Genomic DNA, 26,225 nt, shown 5'->3' with positions numbered 1-26,225 from the left:
CACATACAAAAACTTACACACACATACAAACTTACACACACATAAGAACTTACACACACACAAAAACTTACACACACACATAAAAACTTACACACACACAAAAAATAAAACATAAACAAATAATCTTACACACAAAAAATTACACACACACAAAAATACTTACACACACACAAAAACTTACACACGCCCAAAAACTAAAACACACACTAAAACTTACACACACACAAAAACTTACACACACACACAAATACTTACACACTCACAAAAACTTACACAGACACAAAAAAAACTAACACACACAAAAAAAAACAAACAAACAAAAAAATACACACACACAAAAAAACTTAAACAAAAAAAAAATATTACACACACAAAAAAACATAAACACAAACAGCAACTTAGACACACACAAACAAAATTAAAAACACAAAAAGAAACTTACACACACAAAAAAACTTACACACACACAAAAACTTACCCACACACAAAAAACTTACACACACACAAAAACTTACACACACACACACAAAATCTTACACAAAAACTTACACACACACAAAAAACGTACACACACAAAAACTTACACACACACAGAAACTTACACACGCACAAAAACTTACACACTCAAAAAAACTTACACACACACAAAAAAACCTACACACACACAAACTTACACGCACACAAAAAAACTTACACACACACACAAAAACTTACACACACAAAAAAACTTACACACACACAAAAAACTTACACACACACAAAAAACTTACACACACACAAAAACTTACACACACACAAAAACATACACACACACACAAAAACTTACACACACACACACACACACACAAACTTACACACACACACACAAAAACTTACACACACAGAAAAAATTACACACACACAAAAACTTACACACACACACACACAAACTTACACACACAAAAAAAATCAAACACAAACAAAAACTTACACACACACAAAAAAACTTACACACACACAAAAAAACTAACACACACACAAAAAATTACACACACACACAAAAACTTACACACACATAACAACTTACACACACAAACAAAAACTTAAAAAAAAACAAATACAAAAACACAAAAAAAAACTTAAAAAAACACACAAAAAAATTATAAACAAAAACAAACAAACACAAAATTACACACACAAAAAAAAACTTACACACACACAAAAACTTACACACACACACAAAAAACTTACACACACACAAAAACTTAAGCACAAACAAAAACTAACACAAACACACACAAAAAAACTAACACAAAAACTTACACACACACAAAAAAAACTTACACACACAAAAACTTACACACACACAGATACTTACACACACACAAAAACTTACACACACACACAAACTTAAACACACACAAAAAAACTTACAAACACACACAAACTAACACCCACACAAAAAAAATTACACACGCACACAAAAACTAACACTCACACAAAAACTTACACACACACACAAAAATAACACACACACAAAAAAATCACACACACACAAAAACATACACACACACACAAAAATTTACACACACACACAAAAAAATACACACACACACACAAAAACTTACACACACACAAAAAAACTTACACACACACAAAAACTTAGACACACACAAAAACTTACACACACATAAAAACTTACACATACATAAAAACTTACACACACAAAAAAACTTACACACACACATAAAAACTTACACACACACAAAAACTTACTCACACACACAAAAACTTACACACACAAAAAAACAAAGACGCACACAAAAATACATACACATACAAAAAACTTACACACACCCAAAAACTTACACACACACAAAAACTTACACACACATAAAAACTTACACACACACAAAAAAATACACACACACAAAAACTAACAAACACACAAAAAAAAACACACAAACAAAAAAAAACAAACACACAAACAAACTTACACACACACAAAAAAACTAAAACACACAAAAAAACTTACAAACACAAAAAAAAAATTACACACACACAAAAACTTACACACACACACACAAACTTACACACACACAAAAAAACTTACAGAGACACAAAAACTTACAAAAGCACAAAAACTTACACACACACAAAAACTTACACACACAAAAACAAACTGAAACACACACAAAAAATTAAACACACACAAAAAAACTTACACACGCACAAAAACTTACACACACACACAAAAACTTACATACACACAAAAACTTACACACAAACAAAAACTTACAAACACACAAAAAATCACAAACACCCAAAAACTTAAAAACACAAAAAATATTATAAAAAAACAAAAACTTACACACAAAAAAAAACTAAAAAACACAAAAAAAATTACACACACACACAAACACTTACAAGAACAAAAAAGCATACACACACACAAAAACTTACACACACACAAAAACTTACACACACACAAGAAAATACACACACACAAAAACTTACACACACACACAAAAACTGACACACACATACAAACTAACACAGACACAAAAAAAACTTACACACACAAAAACTTACACAAACACAAAAACTTACACACACACAAAAAAAATTACACACACAAAAAAAACTTACACACACAAAAAAACTTACACACACACAAAAAATTACACACACACAAAAACTTACACACACACACAAAAACTTAAACACACAAAAAAAACTTACACACACACAAAAACTTACACACACACAAAAAACTAAAACACACACAAAAAAGAACACACACACACACAAAATCTTACACAAAAACTTACACACACACAAAAAACTTACACACACAAAAACTTACACACACACAAAAACTTACACACGCATAAAAACTTACACACACACAAAAACATACACACAAAAACAAAAACATACACACACACAAAAACTTAAACACACACACAAAAACTGACACACACACAAAAAAAAAAAAACGCAAACAAATAAATACACACACACAAAAAACTTACACACACACACAAAACTTAAACAAAAAAACAAAATTACACACACACACAAAAACTTACACACACACACAAAAAATTACACACACACACACAAAAAAAAACTAAAACAAACACACACAAAAAAACTTAAAAACACACAAAAACTTACACAAACACAAAAACTTACACACAGACACAAACAAACTTACACACACAAAAAACTAACACACACAAAAAAACTAACACACACACAAAAAAAATTAAACACAAACACAAAAACTAAAACACACACAAAAACTTACACACACACACACAAACTTACAAACAAAAAAGAACTTACACACACAAAAAAAAAATTACAAACACACACAAAAACTTACACACACACATAAACTTACACACACACACAAAAAACGTAAAAACACACTAAAACTTACACATAAAAACACAACTACACACACAAAAAAACTTACACACACAAAAAAAAACTTACACACACACACAAAAAACTTACACACACACAAAAACAAACACACACACAGAAACTTACACACACACACACAAAAATTTACACAAAAACTTACACACACACAAAAAAAACTTACACACACAAAAACTTACACACACACAGAAACTTACACACACACTAAAACATACACACACACAAAAACTTACACAAACACAAAAACTAACACACACACACAAACTTACACGAACACAAAAAAACTTACAAACACACACAAAAACTTACACGCACACAAAAACTAACACACAAACACAAAACTTACACACACACAAAAAACACACACACACACAAAAACTGACACACACACACAAAAATTTACACACACACAAAAAAACATAAACACACACAAACAAAAACTTACAGACACACACAAAAACTTACACAGACACAAAAACTTACACAAACACAAAAACTTACACACACACACACAAAAAATAACACACACACAAAAACTTAAACACACACAAAAAAATACACACACACACAAAAAATTACACACACACACACACAAACTAACACACACAAAAAAACTTACACACACACACAAAAACTTACAAAAAAATAAGAAATTACACACACAAACAAAAAATGAAACACAAAAAAAAACAAAAACACAAAAAAAAAATTACACACACACAAAAAAAACAAAAACACAAAAAAACTAACACATACACAAAAACATACACACACACAACAAAAAATTACACACACACACAAAAACTTACATACACACACAAAAACTTACACACACACAAAAATTTACACACACACACAAAAAACTGACACACACACAAAAACTTAGACACACAAACAAAAACTTACACACACATAAAAACTTACACACACAAAATAACTTACACACACACAAAAACTTACACACACACAAAAAAAATTACACACAAACAAAAACTAACAAACACACAAAAACTTACACACACACAAAAACTTACACAAACAAAAAAAAAATTACACATACAAAAAAAAATAAAACAAACAAAAAAACTTAAACACACAAAAAAACTTACACACACAAAAAAACTTACACACACACAAAAACTTACACACACAAATAAAATTACACACAAAAAAAAAATCTTAAACACAAAAAAAAACTTACACACACACACAAAAACTAACACACGCAAAAAAACTTACACACACACAAAAAAAATAACACAAACAAAAAAAATAACACAAAAAAAAAAACATAAACACACACAAAAACATAAAAAAACAAAAAAAATAACACAAACAAAAAAAAAGAAACATACAAAAAAAATAACAAAAAAACAAAAACTTACACACACACAAAAAATTACACACACACACAAAAACTCACAAACACACACAAACTTACACACACACAAAAACTTACACACACACAAAAACTTACACACACACAAAAACTTACACACACACAAAAACTTACACACACACAAAAAATGAAACACACACAAAAAATAAAACACACACAAAAACTTACAAACACACACACAAACTTACACACACACAAAAACTTACACAGACACAAAAAAAACATACAAAAACAAAAAAACTTACAAACAAACAAAAAATTAAACACACAAACAAAAACTTACACACACAAAAAAAATTAAACACACAAAAAAAATTATACACCCAAAAAAAAAATTACACACACACAAAAACTTACACACACACAAAAATTACACACACACAAAAACTTACACACACACAAAAACTTACACACACACACAAAAAAACTTACACACACACAAAAACTTACACGCACACACAAAAACTTACACACACAACCACACACAAAAACTTACACACACACACACAAACTTACGCACACACACAAAAATACTTACACACACAAAAAAAACTTACACACACACAAAAGAACTTACACACACACACAAAAAAACTTACACATACACACAAAAAAACTTACACGCACACAAAAAATTACACACACAAAAAAAAACTTACACACACACAAACTAACATACACACACAATAACTTACACACACACAAAAACTTACACACACACACACAAAACTACACACGCAAACAAACTTACACACACACAAAAAAAAACTGACACACACACAAAAACTTAGACACACATACAAAAACTTACACACACATACAAACTTACACACACATAAGAACTAAAACACACAAAAAAACTTACACACACACAAAAAAAATTACACACACACAAAAACTTACACACACACACAAAAACTTAAACACACACAAAAACTTAGACACACACAAAAAAAATAAAAAATACAAAAAAAAATCAACCACACAAAAAAACTTACACACACATAAAAACTTACACACACAAAAAAAATTACACAAACAAAAAAAATAACACACACAAACAAACATACACACACACAAAAAAACTTACACACACATAAAAATTTACACACACACACAAAAACTTATAAACTCACAAAAACATACACACACACACAAAAACATACGCAAACAAAAAATCTTACACACACATAAAAACATACACACACACAAAAACTTACACACACAAAAAAACTTACACACACAAAAAAACTAACACACACAAAAAAACTAACAAAAACACTCAAAAATTCACAAACACACACACAATAACAAACACACAAAATCCTAAACACACACAAAAACATACACACACACAAAAACTCACACACACAAAAAAACTTACACACAAACAAAAACTTAAACACACACAAAAAATTAAACAGACACATAAAAACTTACACACACACACAAAAACTTACACACACACAAAAACTTACACAGACACAAAAAAAACTGACACACACACAAAAACTTACACACACACACAAAAACTTACACACACATAAAAACTTACAAACAAACAATAAATTACACAAACAAATAAACTTACACAAACACATAAAAAATTACACACACAAAAAAACTTACACACACACACAAAAACTTACACACACAAAAAAACTAAGACACACACACAAAAAAATACACACACACAAAAACATAGACAAGCATAAAACCTTAAACATACACAAAAACATGAACAAAAACAAAATCCCACACAAGCAAACAAATTTAAACAAAAACAAAAAATTACACACACACAAAAAAACTTACACACACACAAAAACTTACACACACACACAAAAACTTACAAACACATACAAAATTACAAACACATAAGAACTTACACACGCAAAAAAACTTACACACACACACAAAAAACTGACACACACAAAAAAACTTAGACACACACACAAAAACTTACACACACAAACAAACTTACACACACAAAAGAACTAACAAACACACAAAAACTTACACACACACATAAAAAATTACACACACAAAAAAACTTACACACACACACAAAAACTTACACACACAAAAAAACTTAGACACACACACAAAAACTTACACATACAAAAAAAACTTACACACACACAAAAACTTACACACACATAAAAACTTACACAAACACAAAAACTTAAACACACACAAAAACTTACACACACACACAAAAACTAACACACACACAAAAAATAAAAAAAACACGAAATCATACACAAATAACAAAAATTAAGAAACACAAAAAAAAATACACACACACAAAAACTTACACACACAAAAAAACTTACACACACATAAAAACTTACACACACACACAAAAACTTACACACACACAAAAACTTACACACACACACAAAAACTTACACACACACAAAAACTTACACACACACACAAAAACTCACACACACACAAAAACTAACACACACACAAAATCCTACACACACACAAAAACTTACACACACACAAAAACTAAAACACGCAAAAAAACATCAACACGCACAAAAAATTAAACAAACAAAAAAAAATACAGACACACAAAAACTTACACACACACACACAAAAACTTACACACGCACAAAAACTTACACAGACACAAAAAAACTTACACACACAAAAAATTACACACAAACAAAAAATTACACACACACAAAAAAACATACACACACAAAAAAACTCACATATACGTAAACAAAAACTTACACACACACAAAAACATACACACACACACAAACTAACACACACACACAGAAACTTAAACACACAAAAAAACTTACACACACACAAAAACTTACACACACACAAAAAACTTACACACACACAAAAACTTACACACACACACACAAACACTTACAAACACACAAAAACTTACACACACACAAAAACAAACACACACAAAAAAACTTAAACACACACACAAACTTACACACACACAAAATCTTACACACACACAAAAACTTACACACACATAAAAACTTACACACATAAACTTAAAAAAATAAAAAAAATTACACACACACAAAAAAACTTACACACGCACACAAAAACTTACACACATAAAAAAACTTACACACAAACAAAAAAAAAAAAACACAAAAAAACATATAAAAAAAAAAAAAAATTAAAAAACACACACAAAAAAACTTAAACACACACAAAAACTTACACACACACAAAAACTTACACACACACAAAAACTTACACACACAAAAAAAACTTACAAACACACAAAAAAACTTACACACACACAAAAACTTACACACACACAAAAACTTACACACACACAAAAAAAACTTACACACACACACAAAAAAATTACACACACAAAAAAACTGACACACACACAAAAAATAAAACACACAAAAGAACTCACACACACACAAAAAAACTTAAACACACAAAAAACTTACACACACACACAAACCTAAACAAACACATAAACTTACACACACACAAAAAAACTTACAAGCAAACAAAAATTTACACACACACAAAAAATTACACACACAAAAACTTACACGCACAAAAAAAAAATTACTCACACAAAAAAACTTACACACACAAAAAAACTTACACACACACAAAAACTTACACACACACAAAAACTTACACACACACGCAAAATCGTACACACACAAAAAAAAACTTACACACACACAAAAACTTACACACACACAAAAACTTAGACACACACACACAAAAAATTACACACACACACACAAAAACTTACACAAACGCACAAAAACAAACACAAAAACAAAAAATTACACACACACAAAAACTTACACACACACACAAACTTACACATACACACAAAAACTTAGACACACACAAAAAAACTTAGACACACACAAAAACTTACACACACACACAAAAACTTACACACACACACACACAAAAACTTACACACAAAAAAAACTTACACACACACAAAAACTTACACACACACACACATAAACTTACACACACACAAAAACTTACACACACACAAAAAACTTACACACACACAAAAACTTACACACACACACACAAAATCTTACACAAAAACTTACACACACACAAAAAACTTACACACACAAAAAAACTTACACACACACAGAAACTTACACACGCACAAAAACTTACACACACACAAAAACTTACACACACAAAAAAAAACTTACACACCCACACAAAAACTTACACACACACACAAAAACTTACACACACACACAAAAATTTACACACACAAAAAACTTACACACAAACAAAAAATTACACACACATAAAAAAACTTGCACACACACAAAAACATACACACACACACAAAAACTTACACACACACACAAAAACGTACACACACACACACAAAAAAAAACATACACACACACAAAAAAAAACTAATACAAAAACAAATACTTACAAACACACAAAAACATACACACACACACACACAAACTAACCCACAAACACAAACGTAAACACACACAAATACTTACACACACACACAAAACTTACACAAAAACAAAAACTAACACACACACAGAAAATAACACACACACACAAAAACTTACACACACAAAAGAACGTACACACACATACAAAAAACTTACACACACACAAAAACTTACACACACACAAAAACTTACACACACACAAAAACTTACAACACACAAAAACTTACACATACACACAAAAACTTACACACACACAAAAACTTACACACACACACAAAAAACTTACACACACACACAAAAAACTTACACACACACAAAAAAACTTACACACACACAAAAACTTACACACACACACACACAAAAACTTACACAAAAACTTACACACACACAAAAAACTTACACACACAAATAAATACTTACACACACACAGAAACTTAGACACACACAAAAAAACTTACACACACACAAAAACTTACACACACACAAAAACTTACACACACACACAAAACTTACACGACACACAAAAACTTACACACACACACAAAAACTTACACACACACAAAAACTTACACACACACACAAAACTTACACACACACAAAAAACTTACACACACACACAAAACTTACACACACACACACAAAAACTTACACAGACACACAAAAACATACACACACACACAAAAACTTAAACACACACACAAAAACTTAAACACACACAAAAACTTACAAAAACACAAAAAATTACACACACAAAAAAAAAATAAAACAATAAAACAAACTTACACACACACAAAAACTTACACACACACAATAACTTACACACACACACACACAAACTAACACACAAACACAAACTTACACACACACACAAAAAACTTACACACACACAAAAACATACACACACACACAAAAACTTACACACACAAAAAAACTTACACACACACAAAAAAATACACACACACAAAAAATAACACAAACAAAAACTTACACACACACACAAACATACACACACACAAAAACTTACACACACACAAAAAAACTTACACACACAAAAATAAACACACACAAACAAACTAACACACACACACAAAAAACTGACACACACACAAAAACTTACACACACATACAAAAACTTACACACACACACAAACTTACACACACACACAAACTTAAACAAACAAAAAAACTTACACACACACAAAAAAACTTACTCACACACAGAAAAATACACACACACACAAAAACTTACACACACAAAAAAACTTAGACACACACGCAAAAACATACACACAAAAAAAAAACTTACACACACACAAAAAAAAAACTTACACACACACAAAAACTTACACACACACAAAAACTTACAAACACACAAAAATTTACACACACACAAAAACTTACACACACACAAAAACTTACACACACAAAAAAAACTTACACACACACAAAAATTTACACACACACACAAATATTTACACACACACAAAAACTTACACACACACAAAAAACTTACACACACACAAAACATACACACACACAAAATCTTACTCACACTTAAAAACTTAAACACACAAAAACTAAAATACACGCATAAACTTACACACACAGAAAAGCTGAAACACACAAAAAAAAACTCACAAACACGCACAAACTTACACACACACACAAAACTTACACACACACAAAAACTTACACACACACAAAAACTTACACACACACACACAAAAACTTACACACACACAAAAACTTACACACACACAAAAAAACTTACACACACAAAAAAACTTACACACACACACAAAAACTTACACACACAAAAAAACTTACACAGACACAAAAAACTTACACACACAAAAACTTACAAACACACAAAAACTTACACACAAACACAAAAAATTACACACACAAAAAAAACTTACACACACAAAAAATATATTTCACACACACAAAAAAATCCACAATCCCAAAAACTTACACACACGAAAAAAAACTTACACGCCCTCAAAAACTTACACAATAACATAAAATTACACACACACACACAATAACTTAATCGCTAACTATATCATACACACACACAAAAACATACACACACACAAAACATCATACACACACACAAAAACATACACGACCACAAACTATTACACACACACAAAAAAACAAGCACACACATAAGAACTTACACACACACACACAAAAACTTACACACACACAAAAAAATACACACACACAAAAACTTACACACACACAAAAAAAACTTACACACACAAAAACTTACACACACACAGAAACTTACACACACACAAAAAAACTTACACACACAAAAAAACACTTACACACACACACAAAAACAAACACACACACAAAAACTAACACACACACACAAAAAACTAACACACACACAAAAACTGACACACACACAAAAACTTACACACACACATACAAACTTACACACACACACAGAAACTTACACACACACAAAAAACTTACACACACACATAAAACTTACACACACAAAAAAACTTACACACACACACAAAAGTTACACACACACAAAAACTTACACACACACACAAAAAATTACACACACACAAAAACTTACACACACACACACAAAAACTTACACACACACAAAAACTTACACACACACAAAAACTTACACACACAAAAAAACTTACACACACACACAAACTTACACACACACAAAAAAACTGACACACACACAAAAACTTACACACACACACAAAAACTTACACACGCACAAAAACTTACACACACACACAAAAACTTACATACACAAAAAAACTTACACGCAGACAAAAACTTACACAAACACAAAAACTTACAGACACATAAAAAAACTAACAAGCACACAAAAAATAACACACATATACAAAATTACACACACACACAAAAACTTACACACACACACACACAAACTTACACACACACAAAAAATTACACACACAAAAAAAAAATAACACAAAAACATAAAAATGCACACACACAAAAACATACACAAACAAAAAAACTTACACACACACAAAAAATTACACACACAAAAAAACATAAAACAACACAAAAAAACATACACACACACAAAAACATACAAACACACACAAAAACTTACAAAAAAAAAAAAAATTAAAAACACACAAAAAAATACACACACACAAAAAAACTTACCCACACAAAAAAAATAATACACACAAAAACAATTACACACACACAAAAACTTACTCACACACAAAATCTTACAAACACACACACAAAAACTTACACCCACACACAAAAACTTACACACACAAAACCTTACACACACACACACACACAAAAACTTACACACACACACAAAACTTACAAACACACAAAAACTTACACACACACAAAAACTTACACACACACAAAAACTTACAAACACACAGAAACTTACACACACACAAAATCTTACACACACACACAGAAACTTACACACACATAAAAACTTGCACACATACAAAAACTTACACACACATAAAAACTTACACACACACAAAAACTTACACACGCACAAAAAAACTTACACACACACAAAAACTTACACACACACAAAAGCTTAAGAAAAAACAAAAGAATAAACACACAAAAACTTACACACACACACAAAAAAACTAAACAACAACCACACATATAAATATACACATAAACAAAAACTTACACAAACACAAAAACATACACACACACAAGAACTTACACACACACAAAAACACTAACACACACAAAAAAACTTACACACAGAAAAAACCTTACACACACACAAAAAAAACTTACCCACACACAAAAAAAACTTACACACACACAAAAAACTTACAAGCACAAAAAAAATTACACACACACAAAAACTTACACACACACAAAAAAACTTACACACACAAAAAAACTTACACACACAAAAAAACTTACACACACTCAAAAACTTACACACACACAAAAAACTTACACACACACAAAAACTTACACAGACAAAAACTTACACACACACAAAAACTTACACACACACACAAAAACTTACGCACGCACAAAAACTTACACACACACAAAAACTTACACACACAAAAAAAACTTACACACACACAAAAACTTACACACACACGCAAAATCTTACACACACAAAAAAAAACTTACACCCACACAAAAACTTACACACACACAAAAACTTAGACACACACACACAGAAACTTACACACACACACACAAAAACTTACACACACACAAAAAAACTTACACACACACAAAAACTTACACACATACAAAAACTTACACACACACAAAAACTTAGACATACATACAAAAAATTAGACAAACACACAAAACATTAGACACAAACAAAAAATTACACACACACACAAAATCTTACACACACACACACAAAATAATACACACACAAAAAAACAAACAGAAACACAAAAACTTACACGCGCAAAAACATAAACTAACACACAAACACAAAATTACACACACACACACAAATTACACACACACAAAAATACTTACACACACAAAAAAAACTTACACACACACAAAAACTTACACACACACACAAAAACTCAAACACACACAAAAACTTACACACACCCAAAAACTTACACACACACACACACAAAACTTACAAACACAAAAACATACACACACAAAGACAATAACACAAACATAAAAAAAAACACACGCAAAAAAAAAAAAACTAACACACACAAAAAATTACACACACACAAAAACTAACACAAACACAAACAAACCAACACAGACACACAAAACGTACACACACACAAAAACTAACACACACACACTCAGACACAAAAAAACATACACACACACACACAAAAAAATACACACACACAAAAACTTACACACACACACAAAAAAACATAGGCACAAAAAAAAACTTAAACACACACAAAAACATACACACACACAAAAAAACTTACACACCCACACAAAAAATTACACACACACACAAAAACTAACATAAACACACAAAAATACACAAACATAAAAAATTACACACACACACACTTACAACTTACAACTTACAACTTACAACTTACACATACATAAAAACTTACACACACACAAAAACTTACACACACACAAAAACTTACACATACACAAAAAAAACTTACACAAACACACAAAAAACTTACACACACACAAAAAACGTACACACAAAAACTTACAAAGACACAAAAACTTACACACACACACAAAAACTTACACAAACACAAAAAATTACATACAAATAAATAATTTGACAGATACAAAAAATGTAATACTCTCTATAAATATCACACACACACAAAAACTTACACACACACACAAAAACTTACACACACACAAAAACTTACACGCACCCAAGAAAACTTACACACTCACAAAAACTTACACACACAAAAAAACTTACAAACACAAAAAAAACTTACACACACACAAAAACTTACACACACACACAAAATCTTACACACACACACAAAAACTAACACACACACAAAAACTAACACACACACAAAAAATTACACACACACCAACACAAAAACTTACACACACACAAAAAAAACTTACACACATACACAAAAACTTACAGACACACAAAAACTTACACACATAGAAAAACTTACACACGCACAAAAACTTAGACACACACACAAAAACTTAAACACACACAAAAACTTACACACACAAAAAATTTACAAACACAAAAACTTACACTCACACATAAACTTACACACACACAAAATTACACACACACAAAAAAAACTTACACACACAAAAACTTACAAAAACACAAACAGAAACTTAAACACACATAAAAACTTACACACACACAAAAACTTACACACACACAAAATAACTTACACACACACACAAAAACTTACACACACACAAAAACTTACACACACACAAAAAACTTACACACACACACAAAACTTACACACACAAAAAAAATTACACACACACACACACACAAAAACTTATACACACACAAAAACTTACACACACACAAAAAAAAGTACACACAAAAAAAATTACACACACACACAAACTTACACGCACACAAAAAAACTTACACACACACACAAAAAATTACACACACACAAAAACTTGCATACACACAAAAAACTTACACACACACAAAAACTTACACACACACACACACAAAAACTTACACACACACACACACAAAAACAAATACACACAAAAAAAAACTAACACACACACACAAGAAAATAAACAAAAAAAAAAAAAAACTTAAAAACAAACTAATTATTACACACACACAACAAATTACACACACACACACAAACCAATGCAAACACACACAAACTTACTCAATCTCACACCCATACACACACACACAAAAACATACACACACACACAAAAAAATACACACACACAAAAACTTACACACAAACACAAAAACATACACACACAAAAAAACATACACACACACACACAAAAACTTACACACACACAAAAAAATACACACACACAAAAACATACACACACACACAAAAAAAAACACACACACACAAACTTACACACACACAAAAAAACTTACACACAAAAACAAAAACTTACACACACACAAAAACTTACACACACACACAAAAAACTTAAACACAAAAAAAAACTTAAACACACAAAAAAACTTTCAAACACACAAAAACTTACACACACACACACACAAAAACTTACACACACACAAAAAAAATTACACACACATAAAAACTTACACACACACACACATAAACTTACACACACACAAAAACTTACACACACACACACAAAAACTTACACACACACACAAACTTACACATACACAAAAACTTACACACACACAAAAAACTTACACACACACACAAACTTACACGCACACAAAAACTTACACACACACAAAAACTTACACACACACAAACACTTACACACACACACAAAACTTACACACACACAAAAAACTTACACACAACCAAAAAATTACACACACACACACACAAAAACTTATACACACACAAAAAATTAACAACACATACGAAAACTTACACACAAAAAAAACATACACACACACACAAACTTACACACACACAAAAAAACTTACATACACAAAAAAAATAACACAAACAAAAAAAATTACACACACACAAAAAACTTACACACACACAGAAACTTACACACACACAAAAACTTACACACACACACAAAAACTTACACACACACACAAAAACATACACACACACACAAAAACTTACACACACGCACAAAAACATACACACACACAAAAACTTACACACACAAAAAAATTTTCACTCACACACACTTACAACTTACAACTTACACTTACAACTTACAACTTACACATACATAAAAACTTACACACACACAAAAACTTACACACACACAAAAACTTACACACACAAACAAAAACTTACACATACAAAAAAAAAACTTACACAAACACACAAAAAACTTACACACACACAAAAAACTTACACACAAAAACTTACAAACACACAAAAACTTACACACACACAAAAGAACTAACACACACAAAAAAACTTACAAACAAAAAAAAAATTACACACAAACAAAAACATACACACACAAAAAAAAACTTACACACGCAAAAAAACTTCTACACACACAAAAAATAACACAAACGAAAAAACTTACACACACCCAAGAAAACTTACTCACAAAAACTTACACACACACAAAAACTTACACACACACAAAAAATTTACACACACACAAAAACTTACACACACACACAAAAACATACACACACACAAAAAAACTTACACACACAAAAAAACTTACACACACACAAAAACTTACACACACACCAACACAAAAACTTACACACACACAAAAAAAACTTACACACATACACAAAAACTTACAGACACACAAAAACTTACACACATAGAAAAACTTACACACGCACAAAAACTTAGACATACACACAAAAACTTACACACACACAAAAACTTACACACACACACAAAAAAACTTTTACACACACAAAAACTTACACACACACAAAAACTTACACACACAAAAACTTACACACACACACACATAAACTTAAACACACACAAAAACTTACACAAACACACACAAAAACTTACACACACACAAAAACTTACACACACACACAATAACTTACACGCACACAAAAAAACTTACACACACACAAAAAAAATTAATCACACACAAAAACTTACACACACACAAAAACTTACACACACACAAAAACTTAAAAAAATACACAAACTTACACACACACACACACACACAAAAACTTACACACACACACAAAAACTTACACACACACACAAAAACTTACACACACAAACAAACTGACACAAACATAAAAAATTACACGCACACAAAAAAACTTACACACACAGACAAAAACTTACACACACACAAAAACTTACACACACAAAAAAACATAAAAACACAAAAAAAACTTACATACAAACACACAAAAACTTACACACACACACACACAAAAACTTACACACACAAAAAAAAACTAACACACACACAAAAAAACTTACACACACACACACAAAAATATACACACACACAAAAACTTACACAAACACAAAAACTTACACACACACACACAAAAATTTACACAAACACAAAACATTACACACACACAAAAAAAATAACACACACACAAAAAAAATTACACACACACAAAAAAACTTACAAACACACAAAAAAAATTACACACACATAATAACTTACACACACACACACAAAAAATTACACACACAAAAAAACTTACACACAAACAAAAAATTACACACACACACAAAAACTTACACATACACACAAACTTACACACACACAAAAAAACTTACACAAAAAAAAAAAACTTACACACACACAAAAACTTACACACACACACAAAAAAATTACACACACACAAAAACTTAGACACACACACAAAAACTTACCAAAACATACAAACTTACACACACATAAGAACTTACACACACACAAAAACTTACACACACACATAGAAACTTACACACACATAAAAACTTACACACACACAAAAACTTACACAAGCACAAAAACTTACACACACAAAACTTACACACACAAAAAAAAACTTACACAAACACAAAAACTTACACACACACACAAAAACTTACACACACAAATAAAATTACAAACACACAAAAAAACTTACACACAAACAAAAACTTACACACACACAAAAACTTAAACACACACAAAAACTTACACACACACAAAAACTAACACACACACAAAAAAACTTACACACACAAAAAATCTTACACACACAGCAAAACTTACACACACAAACAAAAACTCACAAACACACACAAACTTACACACACACAAAAACTTACACACATACAAAAACTTACACACACACAAAAACTTGCACACACACACAAAAACTTACACACACACAAAAACTTACACACACAAAAAAAACTTTACACACATAAACAAAATAACACACACACACACAAATACACACACACAAAAAAACTTACACACACAAAAAATCATACACACACAACAAAACTTACACACACACAATAAATTAAACCAACAAAAAAAATTACACATACACAAAAAAACTTATAAACACAAATAAAAACTTACACACACACAAAAACTTACACCACACACAAAAAACTTACACACACACAAAAAAACTTACACACACAAAAAAACTTACAAACACAAAAAAACTTACACACACACAAAAAACTTACACACACACAAAAACTTACAAACACACAGAAACTTACACACACACAAAAACTTACACACATACACAGAAACTTACACACACAAAAAAACTTACACACACACAAAAAAACTTACACACACAAAAAATCTTACACACACAGCAAAACTTACACACACAAACAAAAACTCACAAACACACACAAACTTACACACACACACAAACTTACACACACACAAAAACTTACAGACACACAAAAACTTAAACACACATAAAAAAACTTACACACACACAAAAAATTACACACACAAAAAAAAACATACACACAAATACAAAATAAACCACACAAACCAAAACTTAAACACAAACAAACACTTACACACACAAACACAAACTTACACACACACAAAAAAATACACACACACAAAAACATACACACACACAAAAACATACACACACACACAAAAACTTACATACAAAAACAAACTTACCCACACACAAAAACTTACACACACACTAAAGAATACACACACACAAAAAACTTACACAAACACACAAAATTACACACACACAAGAACTAACACACACACAAAAACTTACAAACACACAGAAACTTACACACACACAAAAACTAACACACACACACAGAAACTTACACACACATAAAAACTTGCACACACACAAAAACTTACACACACACAAAAACTTACACATACACAAAAACTTACACACGCACACACAAAATTACACACACACAAAAAATTACACACACACACACACAAAAACTTACAAACACAAAAAAAACTTACACACACAGAAACTTACACACACACAAAAACTTACACACACACAGATACTTACACACACACAAGATCTTACAAACACACACAGAAACTTACACACACATAAAAACTTACACACACACAAAAACTTACACACACAAAAAACTTACACACACACAAAAACTTACACACACACAAAAACTTACACACACACACAAAATAACATACACACAAAAACTTACACACAAACACAAAAACTTACACACACACACAAAAACTTACACACACACAAAAACTTACACACAAACAAAAAAACTGACACTCACACAAAAACTTACACGCACATAAAAACTTACACACACATAAAAACTTACACACACACAAAAACTTACACATACACACACAAACATACACACACACAAAAAAAAACTTACACACACACACAAAAAACTAACACACACAAAAAAAATAACACACACACAAAAAAAAACACAAACACAAGAACTTACACAAACACAAAAGTACACACACACACAAAAACATACACACAAATAAAACAGTACACACACACAAAAACTTACACACACAAAAAAAATTACACACACATAAAATATTACACACACAAAAAAACTAACACACACACACACATAAAAACTTACACACACAAAAAAACTTACACACACATAAAAACTTACACACACACACACACACACAAAAACTTACACACACACACAAATACTTACAAACACAAAAAAACTTACACACACCCACAAACTTAAAAACACAAACAAAGTTACACATACACAAAAAAAATTATAAACACAAAAAAACTAACACACACACACAAAAAATTACACACAAAAAAAAACTTACCCACCCTCCAAAACTTACACATACACACAAAAATACTTACACACACACACACAAAAACTTACACACACACACAAACACACACACACACACACAAAAACAAACAAACACACAGATACGAAACACACATAGAGACGACAAACACATAGAGACAGCACACACACAGAGACTAAAAACACACAGAGACGACACACACACAGAGACGACACACACACAGAGACGACTTCCAATGTAAGAGCAAGCATAGAGTACGATCGCTATAGCCGCAAGCATATTTAATGTTGTCATAGATGGCAGCACAGCTGCTCAGACACACACTCATAGTGAGAGACAGGCAATAAGTTAGGTTATTTTAGGTTAACTTAGGTTAGGTTAGGTGAGAGACAGGCAAAGTTAGGTGTATGGTTAGGTTAGGTTAGGCTAGATTAGGTTAGGTTAAGTTAGGTTAGGTTAGGTTAGCCTACGTACGCGCGCGTACGTAGGCTAACCTAACCTAACCTAACTTAACCTAACCTAACCTTTTTTTGTGTGCGTGTAAGTTTTTGTGTGTGTGTAAGTTTTTGTGTTTGTGTAAGTTTGTGTGTGTGTGTGTAATTTTTTATGCGTGTGTGTAAGTTTGTTTGTGTGTGTAAGTTTTTTTGTGTGTGTAAGTTTTTTTGTGTGTGTATTTTTTTGTTTGAGTGAGTTTTTTTTTGTGTGTGTGTATTTTTCTTTGTTTGTTTAAGTTTTTGTGTTTGTGTAAGTTTTAGTTTGCGTGTAAGTTTTTTGTGTGTGTGTGTAAGTGTTTGTGTGTGTGTGTAAGTTTTTGTGTGTGTGTAAGTTTTTGTGTGTGTAAATTTATTATGTGTGTGTAAGTTTGTGTGTGTGTGTGTAAATTTGTGTGTGTGTGTAAATTTTTGTGTGTGTGTAAGTTTTTGTGTGTGTGTAAGTTTTTTGTGTGTGTGTAAGTTTTTGTGTGTGTGTAAGTTTTTGTGTGTGTGTGTAAGTTTTTGTGTGTGTGTGTAATTTTGTGTGTGTGTGTGAAATTTTGTTTGTGTGTGAAAGTTTTTGTGTGTGTGTGTAAGTTTGTGTGTGTGTGTAAGTTTTTGTGTGTGTGTAAGTTTTGTGTGTGTGTAAGTTTTTTTGTGTTTGTAGGTTTTTGTGTTTGTGTTAGTTTTTTTTTTTTTGTAGTTTTTTGGGTTCGTGTAAGTTTTTTTTCGTTGTTGTAAGTTTGAGCGCTTGTGTAAGTTTTTGTGCACGCTTCTGTATCTTTGTGTGTGTAAGTTTTTGTGTGTGTGTAATAGTTTGATTGTTTTTGTTTAAGTTTTTGTGTGCTTGATTTAAAGTGTGTGTGTCAGTATTTTTTTTTGTGTGTAATATTTTTTGTATGTGTTTTTAAGTTTTTGTGTGTGTGTGTAAGTTTTTTTGTGCGTGTAAGTTTTTGTGTGTCTGTAAGTTTTTTGTGTGTGTAAGTTTTTGTGTGTGTTTAAGTTTTTGTGTGTTTGTAGGTTTTTGTGTGTGTGTAAGTTATCGTGTTTGTGTAAGTTTTTGTGTGTGTGTGTAAGATTTTTGTGTGTGTGTTTAAGTTTTTGTGTTGGTGTGAGTTTGTTTGTGTGTGTAATTTTTTTTGTTTGTGTGTATTTGTGTGTGTGAGTATGTTTTTTTGTGTGTGTAAGTTTTTTTTTTGTGTGTATAAGTTGTTGTGTGTGTGTGTAAGTTTTTGTGTGTGTGTTTAATTTTTTGTGTGTTTGTTTGTTTTTGTTTTTGTCTAAGTTTTTGTGTTTGTTTTAGTTTTTATGTGTTTGTATGTTTTTGTGCTTGTATAATTATTTATGTGTCTGTTAGTTTTAATGTTTGTTAGTTTTTGTTTGTGTGTAAGTTTTTATGTGTGTGTAAGTTTTTGTGTGTATGTAAGTTTGTGTGTGTGTGTTTAAGTTTGTTTGTGTGTCTAAGTTTTTGTGTGTGTGTTTCAGTTTTTGTGTGTGTGTAAGTATTTTTGTGTGTGTGTAATTTTTTGTGTGTGTGTATGTGTTTTTGTGTTTGTAAGCTTTTGTGTGTGTATGTGTTTTTATGTGTGTGTAAGTTTTTTTGTGTGTGTGTAAGTTTTTTTTGTGTGTTTAAGTATCTGTTTGTGTTTGTAATTTTTTGTGTGTGTGTGTGTGTGTGTAAGTTTTTTTGTGTGTGTAAGTTTTTATGTGTGTGTGTAAGTTTTTTTGTGTGTGTAAGTTTTTATGTGTGTGTAAGTTCTTTTGTGTGTGTAAGTTTTTGTTTGTGTGTGTAAGTTTTTGTGTGTGTGTAAGTTTTTTGTGTGTGTGTGTAAGTTTTTGTGTGTGTGTAAGTTTATGTGCGTGTGTAAGTTTTTTTGTGTGTGTGTAATTTTTTTTGTGTGTGTGTAAGTTTTTTTGTGTGTGTGTATGTTTGTGTGTGTGTGTAAGTTTTTGTGTGTGTAAGTTTTTCGTGTGTGTATGTAAGTTTTTTTTTTTGTGTAATTTTTTTTTTGTTTTTAATTTTTTTTGTTTTTTTTTAATTTTTTTTTTTTGTTTAAGTTTTTGTGTGTGTGTGTAAGTTTTTGTGTGTGTGTGTTAGTTTTTGTGTGTGTGTAAGTTTTTGTGTGTGTGTAAGTTTTTGTGTGTGTGTGTGTGTGTGTGTGTGAGTTTCTGTGTGTGTGTAAGTTTTTATGTGTGTGTGTGTGTGTGTGTTTGTTTTTTTATTTGTGTATGTTTTTGTGTGTGTGTTTGTTTTTGTGTGTGTTTGTAAGTTTGTTTTTGTGTGTGTTAGTTTTTGTGTGTGTGTAAGTTTTTATGTGTGTGTAAGTTGTTTGTATGTGTGTAAGTTTTTTTTGTGTGTGTCAGTTTCTGTGTGTGTGTAAGATTTTGTGTGTGTGTAAGTTTTTTTGTGTGCGTGTAAGTTTGTGTGTGTGTGTAAGTTGTTTTGTGTGTGTTTAAGTTGTTTTGTGTGTGTGTAAGTTTTTGTGTGTGTGTAAGTTTCTGTGTGTGTGTAAGTTTTGTGTGTGTAAGTTTTGTGTGTGTGTGTAAGTTTTTGTGTAAGTTTTTTTTTGTGTGTTTGTAAGTTTGTTTTTGTTTTTAAGTTTTTTGTGTGTGTGTGTAATTTTCTGTGTTTGTATAAGTTTTTGTGTGTGTGTATGTTTTTGTTTGTTTGTTTTTTTGTTTATTTGTGTTAGTTTTTGTGTGTGTGTGTGAGTTTATGTGTGTAAGATTTTGTTTGTGTTTAAGTTTTTGTGCGTGTGTTTGTAAGTTTTTTTGTGTGTGTGTAAGTTTTTTTGTGTGTGTAAGTTTTTGTGTGTGTGTAAGTTGTTGTGTGTTTGTGTAAGTTTTTTTGTGTGTGTAAGTTTTTGTGTTTCTGTAATTTTTTTTATGTGTATAAGTATTTTTGTGTGTGGGTTAGTTTTTGTGTGTGTGTGTGTGTGTATGGTTAGGTGTTTTTTTGAGTTTTTGTGTGTGTGTAATTTTTTTTGTGTGTGTGAGTTTTTGTGTGTGTGTAAGTTTTTTGTGTGTGTAAGTTTTTGTGTGTGTGACCATTTTGACGTTGGAAAATATTAAATATGAATTTTTTGTGTTTTGAGTATTTCATGACATTATGATTTTTAAAAAAGTATTGCTTGGTGTTGAGGTATCCTAAAAGCTGTAAAGTAAAGTTGTGGGTGAAAAGGATGGCTACTTCAAGTTGTAAAATGGGTTTAGGAGGGGCATTAAGAAAAGAACGTGCTCTGAAATGCCTTTTGAAAGTATTGCTTGGTGATGAGGTATCCTAAAAGCTGTAAAGTAAAGTTGTGGGTGAAAAGGATGGGTACTTCAACTTTTAAAATGGGTTTAGGAGGGACATTAAGAAAAGAACTTGCTCTGAAATGCCTCTGAAAGGTATTGCTTGGTGTTGAGATATCCGAAAAGCTGTAAAGTAAAGTTGTGGGTGAAAAGGATGGATGCTTCAACTTTTAAAATGGGTTTAGGAGGGACATTATGAAAAGAACTTGCTCTGAAATGCCTTTTGAAAAGTATTGCTTGGTGTTGAGACATACAAAAAGCTGTAAAGTAAAGTTGTGGGTGAAAAGGATGGCTACTTCAAGTGGTAAAATGGGTTTAGGAGGGGCATTAAGAAAAGAACTTGCTCTGAAATGCCTTTTGAAAGTATTGCTTGATGTTGAGGTATCCAAAAAGCTGTAAAGTAAAATTGTGGGTGAAAAGGATGGATGTTTCAACTTGTAAAATGGGTTTAGGAGGGACATTATGAAAAGAACTTGCTCTGAAATGCCTTTTGAAAAGTATTGCTTGGTGTTGAGATATCCAAAAAGCTGTAAAGTAAAGTTGTGGGTGAAAAGGATGGGTACTTCAACTTGTAAAATGGGTTTAGGAAAGACATTACGTAAAGAACTTGCTCTGAAATGCCTTTTGAAAAGTATTGCTTGGTGTTGAGATATCCAAAAACCTGTAAAGTAAATTTGTGGGTGAAAAGGATGGGTACTTCAACTTGTAAAATGGGTTTAGGAGGGGCATTAAGAAAAGACCTTGCTCTGAAATGCATTTTGAAAGTATTGCTTGATGTTGAGGTTTCCAAAAAGCTGTAAAGTAAAGTTGTGGGTGAAAAGGATGGGTGCTTCAAGTTGTTGAAGAGGCTTAGGCTGGAGATTATGAAAAGAAATTGCTCGGAAATGCCTTTAAAAACATTACATAGAGTTAGGTTTTACGTAGGTTTAAAAAACTGTTGCTTTAAGTTTGTTTCATGACATTCTAAGATGTAAAAAAAAAAAAAAAATTGGTCACTACAAACATTATTTTTCTAATAGTAAAAGTTGCGACACACATATCTATATCATCCCCATTTTTAAGTTGGAAAATATTAAATATGAATTTTTTGTGTTTTAAGTGTGTTTCAAGACAATCTATGAGATGTAAAAAAAAATTAAAAAAAAAATAAAAAAAAAAAACTAAAAAAAAACTCAAAAAGAAAAAAAACTAAAAAGTTTGTGGGGGTTTGGTGGGAGGGAGGAGGTGGAGGGGTTTGAGGGAGGGTGGAGGGATATGATTGAGGGATATGGGTAGGACTTGGGGCCCAAAAGCTGTAAAGTAAAGTTGTGGGTGAAAAGGATGGGTACTTCAACTTGTAAAATGGGTTTAGGAAGGACATTACATAAAGAACTTGTTCCAAAAAATATATTCGAGGGGGAGCCAAAAGTTGGGGGGATGGGGCCCTTTTGTGTCTCAAATCATCTTCTAAAATGCCTCAAACTGTTTTGCCCAAATAATTCCCTAAAATGCCTAAAACGGTTTCGCCCAAATAATCCCTAAAATGCCTAAAATGGTTTCGCCCAAATAATCTCTAAACGTAATATCAGCGTGTTCCCTTTGTTTTGACATCCCTGCGCTGTCACATTTGAAATTCCTAGGAAATCCTTTCCCGCGTTAATCTCTTCATCTCTAAGATCAAAACATTCGCCCGGAGTCAATTCTCCTGGATGAACACCAACAAATCAATCAACCTTGACATCATCT

Source organism: Artemia sp. Qi Xiang Cuo, chromosome 4, assembly GCF_049724085.1.
Source record: "Artemia sp. Qi Xiang Cuo chromosome 4, ASM4972408v1, whole genome shotgun sequence".
Classification (NCBI taxonomy): domain Eukaryota; kingdom Metazoa; phylum Arthropoda; class Branchiopoda; order Anostraca; family Artemiidae; genus Artemia; species Artemia sp. Qi Xiang Cuo.
Note: the sequence above shows the minus strand (reverse complement) of the source record.